Source organism: Pinus tabuliformis, chromosome 4_2 (genome assembly GCF_031772625.1).
Source record: "Pinus tabuliformis cultivar Carrire ecotype Pingquan chromosome 4_2, CPIR1, whole genome shotgun sequence".
Taxonomy (NCBI): Eukaryota; Viridiplantae; Streptophyta; class Pinopsida; order Pinales; family Pinaceae; genus Pinus; species Pinus tabuliformis.
In genome coordinates this window covers 507,826,303-507,841,160 of record NC_142304.1, presented here as the reverse complement: position 1 = coordinate 507,841,160, position 14,858 = coordinate 507,826,303, and the positions used below count along the sequence as shown (strand labels likewise).

General features: G+C 36.3%; 1 pseudogene across 1 annotated transcript in view; it reads right to left on the bottom strand.

Annotated features, from left to right (window-relative positions):
- LOC149170225 (serine/threonine protein phosphatase 2A 59 kDa regulatory subunit B' gamma isoform-like) overlaps positions 1-12,992 on the bottom strand; it is a 64,546-nt pseudogene extending 51,554 nt beyond the window's left edge. The window contains exon 1 of the transcript XR_016259854.1: positions 11,656-12,992. The product of XR_016259854.1 is annotated as a serine/threonine protein phosphatase 2A 59 kDa regulatory subunit B' gamma isoform-like (transcript). The remainder of the gene's footprint in view (positions 1-11,655) is intronic.
- Positions 12,993-14,858: the final 1,866 nt, after the last annotated feature.

The window sequence follows — 14,858 nt, the reverse complement described above, 5'->3', positions numbered from 1 at the left end:
CAATGGTCATTAGACCAGTTGGCATTGTCCTAATATACCCCCAAATCTTCATCGTCATTGGTTATCTTTAATCAAAGCTTTAAAGGGATTTGCTCCAATTGTAACCTCTAGGTTGGATCAAGAAACATGGATGGGCAACAAGAATAGTGCCTACTGAAAAAGGCAGGATACGAAACATTGATCCAAAAAAATTTGCATCCTCCCTCAAATCGACTTTGGGGAAGAATATGGAATTAAAGATGGTATGCCTAAAATTAATATTTTCTACTAGGATATGGTCCATGGGAAAGTTTTGACAATAGAAAATCTCACAAAAAGGAATATACAAGGGCCCTCTCAATGTGTTCTATGTGAGAAGGAAGAAGAAGATATTCAACGTGTCTTTAGACAGTTTTCCTTCACTATGGAGGTATGGAAAATAGCCTTGGAAAAGTTTAGAGAAATCTCAAGCATCCCTGAGAATTAGTAAGAAACGTTTGAGCAATGGAAAGAAAAAATTCGTTGGCAACGAAAATCAAAGTCAGTTGTCATGAGAAGTTGGATGGCTCTTCCCAAGCATCTGTGTTGGATGGTTTGGATCGCCCATAATCAAGTGATCTTCAATGACATTTGACTCAATCTGATTATCTCGACCTCCAAAGCATCCCAGTTGCTCTTTGAGACAATCTCTTCTCAGGGTTACGAACCAGAGGAACTCAATGATTTACCGTTGAGTGAGAGGGACTGGCTCAACCTTGGTCAAATCTCAAATCATGTTGGTAGCTTCAACTTTAAGAATCTTGTTATCAAACCGCACATAATCAAAATAGAGTATGATGAATTTTAGAGTTGGAGGATTAACAAGGAACAATATTCCCTCTTTTTTGGTGGAGCTTCAAAAGGTAACCCTGAGGAGGCAAGAGTGGGATGGGTTATTTTCCACCCTGATGAAGAAAAAGAGATTCAATATGATTGGGATTTGGGGATCTCATCCAATAATCAGGCCAAATTCTTAGCCTTGTGGCAGGGATTAGACCTGGCAATATCATGTAAAATTCAGTGATTAATGGTGTTTGGAGATTCGATGATTTGTAATTCAAAAGGTTTGTAAGCTCACTAAGGACCCTGCACAAATCCAATCCTCCATCCTGCATGGGATCCGCTTGCAAATTGCAAAGGTTGAGAAAGTTGAATTCTTTCATGTAAAGAGGCACATCTAAACTCGGTGACAGACTCACTAGCGAACCCAGCTGCCTCTTTTAAACAAGGAGTAATGGTTCAAAATGACAGAAACATAGTTATAAAACCTATACCATGATATTTCCAATTTCAATACAAATTTCAAGGGGTATCAAATAGAATTAAAGGGGGATGGGAAGGGTGGACTATCCGACGTCCAAATGTTAGACTCCACCAAAGAATGTCAAACATTCTAGTTATTTATTTCATGCTTTGGCGGCCCCTTCATTTAGCTTAAGGCTGGATTCGTGCATCCACTTGGTCTCTCCTCGCAATCGGTGTCATGGAAGGGGACAAGTGGATGTTGGTTCTATCCATTATTAAATCTGGATGGTCTTTGAGTGATGGCTCTCTTATTCTCGAGTTGCAGCGTACACACCTAAATTGTTCGGCTTCAATGGAGCTGGTTGCAAGTCACAGAGTTATTAAGTCAGTGAGGGAATGCTTTGTCCAGCGAGTACAGGGGAATGATTATCATATGTGAAACGCCACAGCAAATGATGGGCTCGGGGACATGGGCTCGCACATTTATAAGAAGAGGTTGTGCAGCATTGTATCTCCAGGAATATTGGTCTGGTTTACTATTTTTCCTGAAGCAAGGAAAGTCAAGGGTGTGGAGGTTCACATGGAGAGCCATTCCACGATCGAGAAGGATGAAATCACCATTCAATTGGCTCAGCTGACAGCATCCGTCAATTTCATTATGTCCCTGGTTTCCGGGCAAGGGGAAATGGTGTTGGTAGAATCCCAATCTCATTTTACGCTCTTGAACCAGAGAATTAGTCTAATGCAGTTGAAACTGGACAAATTGCAGGTAACTTTTGATAGATTAAATCTCAAGTTGGATAGAATGACACCCTCGTTTGATTTAGCGATGACTGGGGCAAGCAAGGGAGTGATGGAAGAATTCGATGGACAGCAAGGCACACCATCAAATCAGCGGGAGATGGCAGGCGAGGAAGTAAATGAGGAACTGGCTTCTTCCCCTCCACAGTGAGGCCTGAAAATGCTGAAATTGAAGGCAATCCTGAACCTGGGGTGAATATTGAAGGATATTTTCTCTTTCAGTTTTATTTTATGTTATGCAAATATATAGTTATCTTAGGAGTATTTTGGCAGCTATATAAGTCAAGCCAGATTAGAATAGTTGTATGTAGCAAGAAAATTAAAAGCTCCAGTATTTTTTGGACATCCCTATACATAGAAGATGAAGATTATGTCATAGATGTAAAAGGTTCTGGCATTTAAACCAGATTGAAACAATAAAAAAGCCATAACCATTTCTTTAAAAAAAAGGACAAAGGGAAATGACAAGATAGAGAATTTGCTGTAGTGCCCCATCACGGACAGTGACTGAGGTCGGAAACAAATTCTTGGAAGTTCATTCCTTTCATATTTACAGTAAAGTAAAAGATAAGGCAGCGAAACTCTTGAAAGAGGCTTTATCTCTGCAGGAAGGCATGCTCTATGAGGAAGAAACAAGCGAGGAGGATAACATACCAGAAAAGGTTCAGCTTTTATTCCGAATATAAGCAGGATTGAGGAAAATCTATTTATGCTGGAAATTATAATTGTCTGGTTATGGTCGTTTGGCTATTAATGCTGTTGATGTATGTTTTGTGTTTTAAATGGCCTGACAATGGAAGTATGAGCCTCTGCAAAACTGTATTTAATAGACATAAACAGGCATGTGCGCTGTTTTTGATTTTGTGCTTTGGATAAACAGAGAATTTATGCTCTGGGAGTGTGGGACTACAATGGAAGGACAAAAGACATGTATTTTCTGATTTCAGCTTGAAAGATTGAATATTGGATTTTTTTCTTGGAAAAAAAAAATAATGTCATTGAATCTAGAGATTTCTCTGCAGGTTTAGCTATCTTCTGGGAACCTGCAGAAATTTCTGCATATGGCTTCTTCAAATCTGACCACGTGATTACTATCTCCTGCACACTCACTCATTCTAAGCACTCTTTTTGAATTACAAATGTTTATACCCCAAATAATTACCTTGAGAAAAAGGAGTGTTGGTCATCCCTGCTGGAATCCCTCTAAATATCTTCCTCGATATAGAATAATATCCCTGGATTTTAGCTTGATTCTCAGTAACAAGGAACAAAAAGCGGCCCCCCTGTCCAAGACTCATGAACCAAATTTATGAAAGATGTTATCCAAGAATGCAGTTTTTAGATATCAAACCCAAGGTGGGCTAATATACCTGGACTAACAAAAGGTTTGGTACTTCCTTCATAGTAGAAGAAGCTTAGTAGTTTTTAATTCATGAATCTTTCTTCAATACAAATCAATCTCCTTTATCATCATCCCTCATTCTTCTTCTGATCATAGACCTATATCCTTAGTCTTTAACACCCCTAAACTAATGGACTCCACCCTTTCAAATTTACCCCCCTTTGGCTAAGCGGAGAACGTTTTCTTGAAGTAGTCAAGACCTCTTAGACTGACTTTTTATATTTATATGGCCTGTACTCTTATCAGTGGGAATCTAAGATAAAGTGTCTCAAAGAAGACAATAAATATTGGCTAAGAGATTACAGATTTATCCTTGGTGGCAAGATTAAGATCACATGAACATACCAAGGCCAACCCCAAGCTCTCTTTCACATACAAATTTGTAGGTTCCCTGGGACTGAATTTCTCTACACATGGACAGAAAATTACAATGAGTGTGTAGCTTGTTCCTAACAGCAAATGAAGGCTTCTTCCAACTGTAGTTGATCATGTATCTCTAAATTTGTGTTTTTCCGATACTTGAAGGGGAAATTTTTTAGGGGAAGCAATACCTTTTGTTGTTCAAAAAATATTTGTTGCTATTCCCTTTCGTGGGGTCCCTCATTTTCTGTGTGCACACCCAGAAATTCTGCATTTTCCCCACACTTTTGACTATTCATGCATATTTCATTTTGTTCCAATATGGACAACTTTGATGATGAAACAAATGACTTTCTCAATCACAAATGTTTGCAGAGGGTTGCTTCCACATTGGATACCACTGCCAAACTTAATGAGCAAGTTTATCTATTGCAGGACTCTTAATACTCAACTTCATAATGAAGTTGCTTCTCTGTAGGGTTAATCACTTTGTGTGGCAATTGTTTCTAAAAAAACTTGAATTTCATTGAAAAATTAATTTGTATCCCAGATTAGCCCAACAGTCTGCCTGACACATAACTACTAGTAAACCTTTGGGGGTCTACGGCCTGTGCTCCTCTCCGTAAACCAGATCACAACCGGGGGGATTTGAACCTTGGATCTCTCAGTTTTCACAGATTTCACATTACTTCAATCACCAATTCAGCTGCCCTCCTAGGACGAATTTCATTGAAATTCAAACAATAGCAAATTTCTTTTTCTTAGAAATGTCTTATTCTTTGGTTCAACTACCACAGTATAAGGGTGTATCTATGCCACCAAAGTCATTCGGGACTTGCACCTAACCTAATCCATAACCACTCAAGGGGTTTTGAACCCAGGTCTCCACAGTAATACAGACCCAATCACCTTGCTGCTTGCCCCTAGACCACAGTGACGAATTTTCATTGGCCATGCAGAATATTTTATAAGTTTGCAAAAATAAATGTTATGGCTCATTTTTTGTTAAACTGAGAAAATATAAAACAAACATATGTACATATGTATGTATGTATGTATGTATTCAGAATTAGCATTAATTTGACATATTTTTGGGTAAATTAGAAGTTTTATTAAAAAAATCTATTTGTTTTTGCTTGAATATATCAAGTTATAATCAAATTCACTTAATTATCTTTATCAAATTTAATGATGAATTTATGATATCTGTTTACATTGGCAAACTTTTTTTGAATTTCATTGTCATCATTGTCCTCTTAGACTGACCTTTTAAATTTATATGGCCCGTGCTCTTATCAGTGGGAATCTAAGATAAAGTGTCTCAAAGAAGACAATAAATATTGGCTAAAAGATCAAAGATTTAACATTGGTGGCAAGATTAAGATCACATGAACATTGTTTCATACCAAGGCCAACCCCAAGCTCTCTTTCACATACAAATTTGTAGGTTCCCTGGGACTGAATTTCTCTACACATGGAGAGCAAATTACAATGAGTGTGTAGCTTGTTCCTAACAGCAAATGAAGCCTTCTTTCAACTGTACTTGATCATGTATCTCTAAATTTGTGTTTTTCCGATACTTGAAGGGGAAATTTTTTAGGGGAAGCAATACCTTTTGTTGTTCAAAAAATATTTGTTGCTATTCCCTTTCGTGGGGTCCCTCACTCTCTGTGTGCACACCCAGAAATTCTGCATTTTCCCCACACTTTTGACTATTCATGCATATTTCATTTTGTTCCAATATGAACAACTTTGATGATGAAACAAATGACTCTCTCAATCACAAATGTTTGCAGAGGGTTGCTTCCACAATGGATACCACTGCCAAACTTAATGAGCAAGTTTATCTATTGCAGGACTCTTAATACTCAACTTCATAATGAAGTTGCTTCTCTGTAGGGTTAATCACTGTCTGTGGCAATTGTTTCTTAAAAAACTTGAATTTCATTGAAAAAAAAATTGTATCTCAGATTAACCCAACAGCCCGCCTGACACATAACTACTAGTAAACCTCTGGGGGTCTACAGTTTGTGCTCCTCTCCATAAACCGGGTCACAACCAGGGGTATTTGAACCTTGGATCTCTCAGTTTTCACAGATTTCACATTACTTCGATCACCAATTCAGCTGCCCTCCTGAGACAAATTTCATTGAAATTCAAACAGAAGCAAATTTCTTTTTCTTAGAAATGTCTTATTCTTTGGTTCAACTACCACAGTATAAGGGTGTATCTATGCCACCAAAGTCATTCAGGACTTGCACCTAACCTAATCCATACCCACTCAGGGGGTTTTGAACCCAGGTCTCCACACTAATACAGACCCAATCACCTTGCTGCTTGCCCCTAGACCACAATGACGAATTTTCATTGGCCATGCAGAATATTTTATAAGTTTGCAAAAATAAATGTTATGATTCATTTTCGTTAAACTGAGAAAATATAAAAACAAACATATGTATGTATGTATGTATGTATTCAGAATTAGCATTAATTTGACATATTTTTGGGTCAATTTGAAGTTTTATTAAAAAAAAACCTACTTGTTTTTTGCTTGAATATATCAAGTTATAATCAAATTCACTTAATTATCTTTATCAAATTTAATGATAAATTTATGATATCTGTTTACATTGGCAAACCTTTTTTGAATTTCATTGTCCTCGAATTCAAACATGAACCAAGTGATTTAATCTACAAGACATAATATCAAATTGTCAATAGATGTCTTAAGGCACAAGTTCGTTCATCAATGGAAAAACCAATATCCAGTTTCATCGATGGAAAGCAATATCCAACTTCAAGATGAGAACAATTTATTGTGGGACTCTATTTCTAAACTAAATGAGGAGGTTGCTCCACCTTCGGATTATAATGTCCATCTTGTTGACAAATATTGGGACTTGAAGCATGGTTATGATCTCCTACACCAGCACTCGACCAAGAAGAACAAGTCCATCTAGGACATTCAACACCTTATGTAAGAAGTGAATTAAGAAGGACTAGAGGTTATTTTCAGGATTGCAATAGTAAATAACAAACTTTTGTTTTGTCTACTTTTAACAAATATGACGACTGGAAGTTTTATCGCTGCAGCCCAGAATCTGAAATTTTTTATAAAACACTTGTGCTTAAATATGTGTTGAGATGGATTTCAACAAGGGTTTTCCTGTTGAGATTAATCTGACAGCTCCATAGTATGTGTCGGTTCAGACACTAGATTATGAAAATCGAGCATGATATGAAACAGGGCATGTAATCAAAAATTGCCCAAAGCGTTTGCAAAAAACCAGTGTAGAGAAAAATAAATGGAGGCCCATATGGTGGGAGGGAGCTCTGAGTGAACACTATACAATATACAAAGAAGAAAAAACATAGGGTAAGAAAGAAGCAAAGGAAAAATAGGAAGAAGTTACTGTCAAAGAAGATTCACTGAAGGAAACAAAAATCAGTAAGGAAGAAGTGTATGAGGACCCTCCGGATTCAACGACAATGGGAGCGCAGCAAACCTCGATGAAAGCTGAATCCCCCTCTGAATCCCCAAAGGAAAAAGTTGGAAAAACCACTTCTTGAGCAGATAAGGAAGAAACTGTAGACAACAACACTCTCTCATCGAAGGGTGATCCATTGGATACAACAGAAAATGCAGGTTGGATTCAAGTGGGGAAGAAGGCCAAAAATATTTCGTCAACAAAAAAAGGCAGTCAAAAATAAATCAAAAAGAAGTGACAAAAGGAGTGTAAATGTATATCTCAGAAGTATTTTGGAGAAAATTTAGCTGGGACAGGACTATAATTTTTGTATCATGGGGTAATCAGTTAACGAATTGGATTGAGCTAATTGGATTGAGCCTCCGTGCTCAATCTGAACCCTACAAGGAGTATTAATAATTTTGAAGAAATGTAACGGTTTTGAGCTCGATCCCAACTTTATTTTTTAATCAAACTCTCATACCCATTTCTTTGAAAAAAAGCAAATAATATGACAACCGGTTGAGAGTTGGACATTTGATATAAATGGGATGCAAGAATCCAATACCAAAGCCTTTCAAGAACTATAGGATTAATTAAATGAGAAGAAAAACTTGACTCTTTCGAAAAGAATGTCCAGTGCTTCTCACAAAAACTACTTATGTCAATGCATCTCCTCTTCTACTTGTGGCTCGTCATCAGCATTCTTCTCTTGGTAATGGTGATTTTGAATTAGGGGAGAAGTAATATCTTGATATTTTATAAGAGAATTTTCAAACCTCTTTCGATACCACTTCCTCTCATGCACTGATAAATACTAATGGCCTGTCATCTCCTAATCAGAGTTGATAACATCAGCGATGTTTTGCTGATGTCCCAAAAAATCATAAGATTTTCTGGCTGACAAAAAATCGGCCCAAAAAAACATGATTTTTTCAACTTTTAAAAAATAGCACGCTCATCCAAAAACTCCCAATTTTTTTCTGAAAAATCATGCCACAACAGCAAAAGTCCCCAAGCTGGCACAACCCACGGTTTCTTAATCTTTTTTGGGTATTTCCCCACATTTGTGTTTGTTGGCTGTTAGAGAAGGAAGCAGGAGGGCTTGTGGTCATCATCAGTGTTCGTGGAGAAGCTGTGTGCTAATTGCTCATGAAGCTATGCACAGATTTTTATTATGAAAAAAACAGCATACAACCATCTAAGGGATGCCCCTTGTAGCTGGAAAAGCACTAGCCTGAATGAAGAGGCATTTATCAAGTGATAGCAGTAAATTCCCTACAGTTGGCACTCTAATCTACCAGCCTTTAGGTGCAGATTTGTGATAACAGTTGCTTACCACCAAAAGTAGAATATTGAAAACTTGAACCACATGAATTCTCTTGGGAGTGCCCAGTACAAGGTGAACAAACAAATTGACACCAAGTGAGATAGGGTAAGTTAAGTGTATTTGTGTATGGCAAATGACTACAAAAGTAGGTCAATGGGACCAAAAGGAACATCCAGTGACACAAGCTGCAATGTGGGAGAGGGAAGGTGGGAGAGGAAAGGTGTGGTCTAACATTGGCACCTTCCCTTACATTATCCAAGCTCCTTTGAGACTTTTGAATGGATTTATTTTTACCTGATAACACTTTGAAGATTCCATAGTTGTAGATAGTCTTTTGAGTCCTTTGTTGGACAGCTATCAGGGTTCAGGATTCAGTATCTATTTTGATGTATCATTTTTATTTGACATCCACTACATCATATATATATCAGTGTTTTCTCCATATTTATGTGCCAATGTGTTTTTCTGATGTTGTTGTTGCTTTGTTTGCTTACAATTTTGAAAAAAATGATTATATTTTGTATTTTTTAATGTTTGCCACGGTTTTCCTATTTTTGCAGATGTTTCCAAGATTATGTTTTCTGGACCCTCGCCAATTTCTGCCGATGCCAATGTTATCAAGATTCGACACTGCTCCTAATTTCATTAAGCCTACAAGAGGCATTAGTTCAATACTACTTTATCATATGAGATATACTCGTGGTGGACTTAGTAAATATGGACAGAGTATCATTACACCTATTGAGATTGAAATGAGCCCTGTTACACCATATATTGTATGCGGTGTCTGAAGACCAGTTCATGACACTTTCCAGGATGACACCCTTGGACTTATGTACCAGTTGTAGATCTGGCGGGCGATTTGTTATTGCACATGTTATTTTGTTAGAAAGCAGCTCTCAAGCAGCAAATCAATATGCAGATCTCAACTCTCCAACCTCAAGTCAACACGCTGCAACAAACATTTCTGATTGTTTGCCACAGGCCAGAGAAAACTTTGGGTCATGGACCACAAATAACACTGCAGAATCTTAGGCAGCCTTACAAGGAATAGAAATGCTAAAGAGAATTACAGTAGGCAGAATAAGCTGTGTTGGGGATTCACAGATTGTATTGGTAGCTCTACTTGAAAAGCAATATCCAAAAAACCTCAAACACTCCATACTAATTCAGCACTGTTAACAATATCTGGATTTGTTTGCAGATAATGAGATGTGGCATGTCTCAGAGAATATAACAAAGCAGCTGATAAACTAGAAAATGAACTACTCTCAATTCCTGAGGTTTGTTCAGATTATGGTTGCACAATCAAATAAAGCAACCATTTTCCCTTCCAGAACATGTGAATTGTGAAATGAGGTTCAAAAATACCTGTGTCTAACCTCCCTTAGGTTGCAAGATCAATCAGACAACCTTTGCCTTGTTTCAAAGCATCTCTCCAGCAGCAAATCAACACACAGATCTCAACTCTCTGACATCAAGTCAACACCCTGCAACAAACAGTTTTCGTTGCTGTCCACAGGCTAGTAAAAAGGATGGGTCATGGACAACAAATAACAAAGCTTAATTTTTTGGCAGTCCTACAAGGTATAGAATAGCTGAGGAGATTCACAGCAGGCAGAATACGCTGTGTTGGGGATTCACATAATGTAATGGTACTCTACTTCAAAATCCTTCTCCATAAAAACTCCAGTTGTCCAGACTAATTCAGCACTGTTTATGATATCTGGATTTGTTTGCAGATAAAGAAATATGTTATGTGTTCAGAGAATATAATAAGGAAGCTGATAACCTAGCAAAGGAAGCACGCTCAATACCAAAAGGTGCACTCAGATGTTGTATGCAAATTTAAAACGAAACAAGCAATTTCCTTTCCATCCCATGAGAATTGTGGAATGACAACCCTCCCTCCGGCTGCAAGATCAGTCTTATACTTTTTGGCTTCTTGGAAAGCAGCTCACCAGCCACATAGATCTAAACTCTCCAACAAGTCAACAAACTGCAACAAATGGTTCTGGTCATTTCTTAGGAAGAGCCTCTTCAAATTGTTGTATAGGGAGAAGAAGAACCCAAGAAGGTACCAACCCTCCAGCCAGTGGCAGCAAACCTGACCCACAGCCATCTAACACTCAAGGAGGCAGAGCAATCTCGGCATGCCCAGTGATCCAAAGTAGTGTCTCTTCTATGTTATCTGATCTTTTCATTTTAATGTATTTATATAAGCATTATCTCCTTTTTGATGGTAGATGTAAAAAGCCTCTGAGATACCTATGCCAGCAGATATCTCTCTAGCATTTTGAATATTCCAGCTAAACATATGTAGCTAAAGCTAGAATTCTTCAATATCTTCAATTTTATGACAAAAATGGAGGCAAGTATCTAGCCAGCTATGCAGCAAAGAAAGCTTATGTAACACTCTTTCAAAATTAAGTCCTTGTTTATCTTACACAAAGAAAAAGAAGAAGAAGAAGAAAAGAAGATGTATCTATTTAGACATAATTTCACAAATAAAGTCTATAACTTTTGACAATTTAGAACATGAATAGCTAGAATCCCCCCTACTGGTCCTCTAGAAGACAGACTATTTGGTTTTCAAGGAACCAACATGAGAAATAATGAAATCCCCAAATATAGTTCATTCTAGACAATGCATTGCGTTTAAGTCGATGTTCTGGATATCATTTAAAAAGTTATTCAACCCTAAGTTTTACTTATCCAAGAATAAAAATGCAATACATTGAACCTTTCGGTAGAACTAGTAGTCAAAAAAAAAAAAAAATCCCATTTAAAAAAAGTGTTCACAAAGGTTGAAACAGAGCAAGGACTGCCGCTGTAATAAGATATTTATTATGATGCATTATCCAACTCTGAATGATGACATCAATGTTGGAATCTAGTAATAATTTAGATCAAGCAACACGTATTAAAGTCCTAACATGCCACTGGAAAACATATATATCTGATCTATTGATACTTTGAGCCAATAAAAGACATGTTAGTCACAGCCTTCTAGCAGAAAATGAAATCCTTACCTGGAAGTGTGAACTGTTCAGCAGCGCCCGATTTGTCGAAACAGGGGCACCATACACCTCTGAAATTCAGCTGCCTGGGTGATTTCCAAAACTTGCTCCAATTCTACGAGGAAAAGCACCTCCTTCTGACTATTTGTGATAGGCCAGTACTTTAACAATCCCCTTATCACAGTGTCTGCTAGCTTGAAGTCCTTTTCCACGAACTGTATGATACAATGGGATAATTGTTGATGGTATGAGGACAAACATTTAGGCTTATGTAATGGTATCAAAGTTCGGACAAGGAAAAGTTTGTGTTCCTCTTTCAGTGGCAATGCAAACCCACTAATGATACTACCCAATATCTCTAGCAGCTCGGCTATTCCATTAAATTTCTCAGTCTCAAATATAAATCTGTAAAAAATGTTGTTGATTGCCTTACGAATGAAGGGCCTGTGCACCATGAATTTGCCATAAATACGGTGCAAAATTGTTTTCAGACATTCTCTCTCTCTTGGGTCCTCGGAATCAAAGAGATCCATTAACCTCAGAACAAATGAATGATCAATGTATCTCTTGGCAACTTTTGCATCAGTCTCGGGAGATGCTACGAACCTGAGAAGGAAATCATAGACCAACTGCAGATGTGACCAGGCAGGCTCCAAGGCTGACACCTCCTCTTCTGGATCAAGACCTTCAATGGAAAGTGGTGCTGGTGAAGGTCTTGATGTCAGAGTCCTGAACAAATTGGCAGAAACCATCTTAGCAATCTCCTCCATTGTTGTTTCATTGAGCCTGCAACTACCTGAAATGATGAAATCAACAAGGTCCAGCAGGTTTTGGCGTTTAATTTCCTTCTCTCTCGCATTTTTGTAGGGGTCGGTGAAATCAAAAACAGCAGAACATAGGCTCAATTTTTTGATGAGCAAATTTTCTCTGTCAGAACTGGGCACATCCCTGAAAAAGGGTAGAGGTTCATAGTTGTTACTGTGAGATTTCGAGCTTCCATTACTCAAAACAGAAGTAAGGGGTAATTTATTCCCATAATTGTAAAGGACGGCATTCGAAGAAGTCCCCCCTCCTACATCGCTACTGTTATTCTGGTGGTCAGATTTAGATTGTTTGCGGGGAAGTCTGCCCAGTATTTGCTTTATCATAACTGCTATTCCTTTAGGCCAAGAAAGCCCTGGATCCGCACAGTGCCGGCATTCCCTGTCAACAATCAAGAAAATCCACCACACCCAAACAGTTTCAGCTGAGATCGAAATCTGGATGTATTGAGAGTAGCATTTGTGTTAAGATACGATAACAACACATGCATATTTGAATATAGCTAAAATTTATCATTTATAGAGAGGAAAAAAAGGGACAAAAAGACATCTTCAAACTACTTCTTAATATTCAGAAACAAATTAACACATATTAATATTTATCTGTAAATAAAATATTAAAATTTGGCTAATCTAAATATTCTAATTACTGTACCTTTCGCATTTATGCTTTCCAGTCAGTTTTGCCCATAACTTAGCCATAAATCTAGAAGAATTGTTAGAATGAAGAGGTTACACAATCCGGATGAATCAGAAATATTCAGAAATCTCGATCTATATTCAACTATACTGTAATTGGATAGAAATGCCAATGATAATTACCTGAGAAATTCAAAATATATAATGCTTGGACTTCGCCTTAAAATACTTATAAGTAGATTCTATAAACGAATAAGTTTACTACTTAATGATAGATTATTTCAAATAATATCATTTTTTAATTATTATTTTTCAATATTTTATATTTAAAGAAATTTATATATTGAGTAAAATTCTTTATGTATTATTAATAAATTATTTTAAATAATATATCTTTTTTTAATTACAATAATGGGTTAGTTAAATAAATAAAAATTATAATTTACGAAATATTAGGTTGTTAAAAAGGCGAGTTGGTTTTAGTGAGATTTTTTGGAAGTTGTTATGGTTAAATTTCTCTAAAATCTGGTAATAATTTATTGAAATCACAAGCTTGATGGATAACCCTTGCACAATTGAAGTGTCCTAGGGTTTTTCCAGCGCATTGAGTTGGTTTTAGTGAGGTTTTTTGGAAGTTGTTATGGTTTAATTTCTCTAAAATCTGGCAATAATTTATTGAAATCACTAGCTTGATGGATAACCCTTGCACAATTGAAGTGTCCCAGGGGTTTTCCAGCGCATTGAATTCATATATACAGTCAAAAAAAACATATTTAAATAACACAAATCGATATTTCACCTCAAATTTTTCCCAAAAAGTCGCACTAAAGACAACTCCTTAAAAAAAGCGTAGTATAGATGAATAATTTGATAATACAATTTCAAACAATAATGTAATTTTTTTTATTATTTAAAATAGATTTCACCTCAAATTTTTCCCAAAAAATCGCACTAAAACAACTCCTTAAAAAAGGCATAGTCTAGATGAATAATTTGATAATACAATTTCAAACAATAATGTAACTTTTTTATTATTTAAAATATATTTTTGAATACATAAATAGATTAAGGGCCAGAAAATCTTAGGACATTGGAAGATTAAACCACTTAAACTTAAATTTTTAAAAATATGTGCCGAATTTTGATTAAAATTAATAAAAAAAAAACAAATATTGTGAAATATAAGTTAGACGGAGTTTCTATAATGCTACTTTTTGGAGATTCCGGTGATGGAATCCGGTGGAAGAAATTGAGGTTAAATCTTGATTTGTTGCAGTTAAAATGGTTTTTTAACTGCATATTTGGATTCAGCACCGTGAAAAACCTCTGGGACGCTTTGATTGTGCAGAAACTAGCTATCAAACTTGCAATTCCAATAAATTGCTGCCGGATTTTGACCAGAAAAATCCACCAGAAAGGCTTCCTAAAAGTCCCATTATAGACAACTACTAATTTAGACTACCCATTAAAAATATATATATTAAAAAATTGTGATACGTCTATTTTTAAACAATTTAGTACCAAAAAAATTATAAAACTTACGTGTCAATTATGATATCTTCTACCATTTCATATATATAATAATAAAATTAAACTATAAAATTTACAAATCAATAAATTATTAAAATAATATATATACTTTATCAAATAGCTCATGTACCATGTTATAAAATATGATGTAAATCAAAAGATTCAATGTTCAAATTTTATTGGTCAAACTAACTAAAAATAAATAAATTCATTTTATTTTTTTTG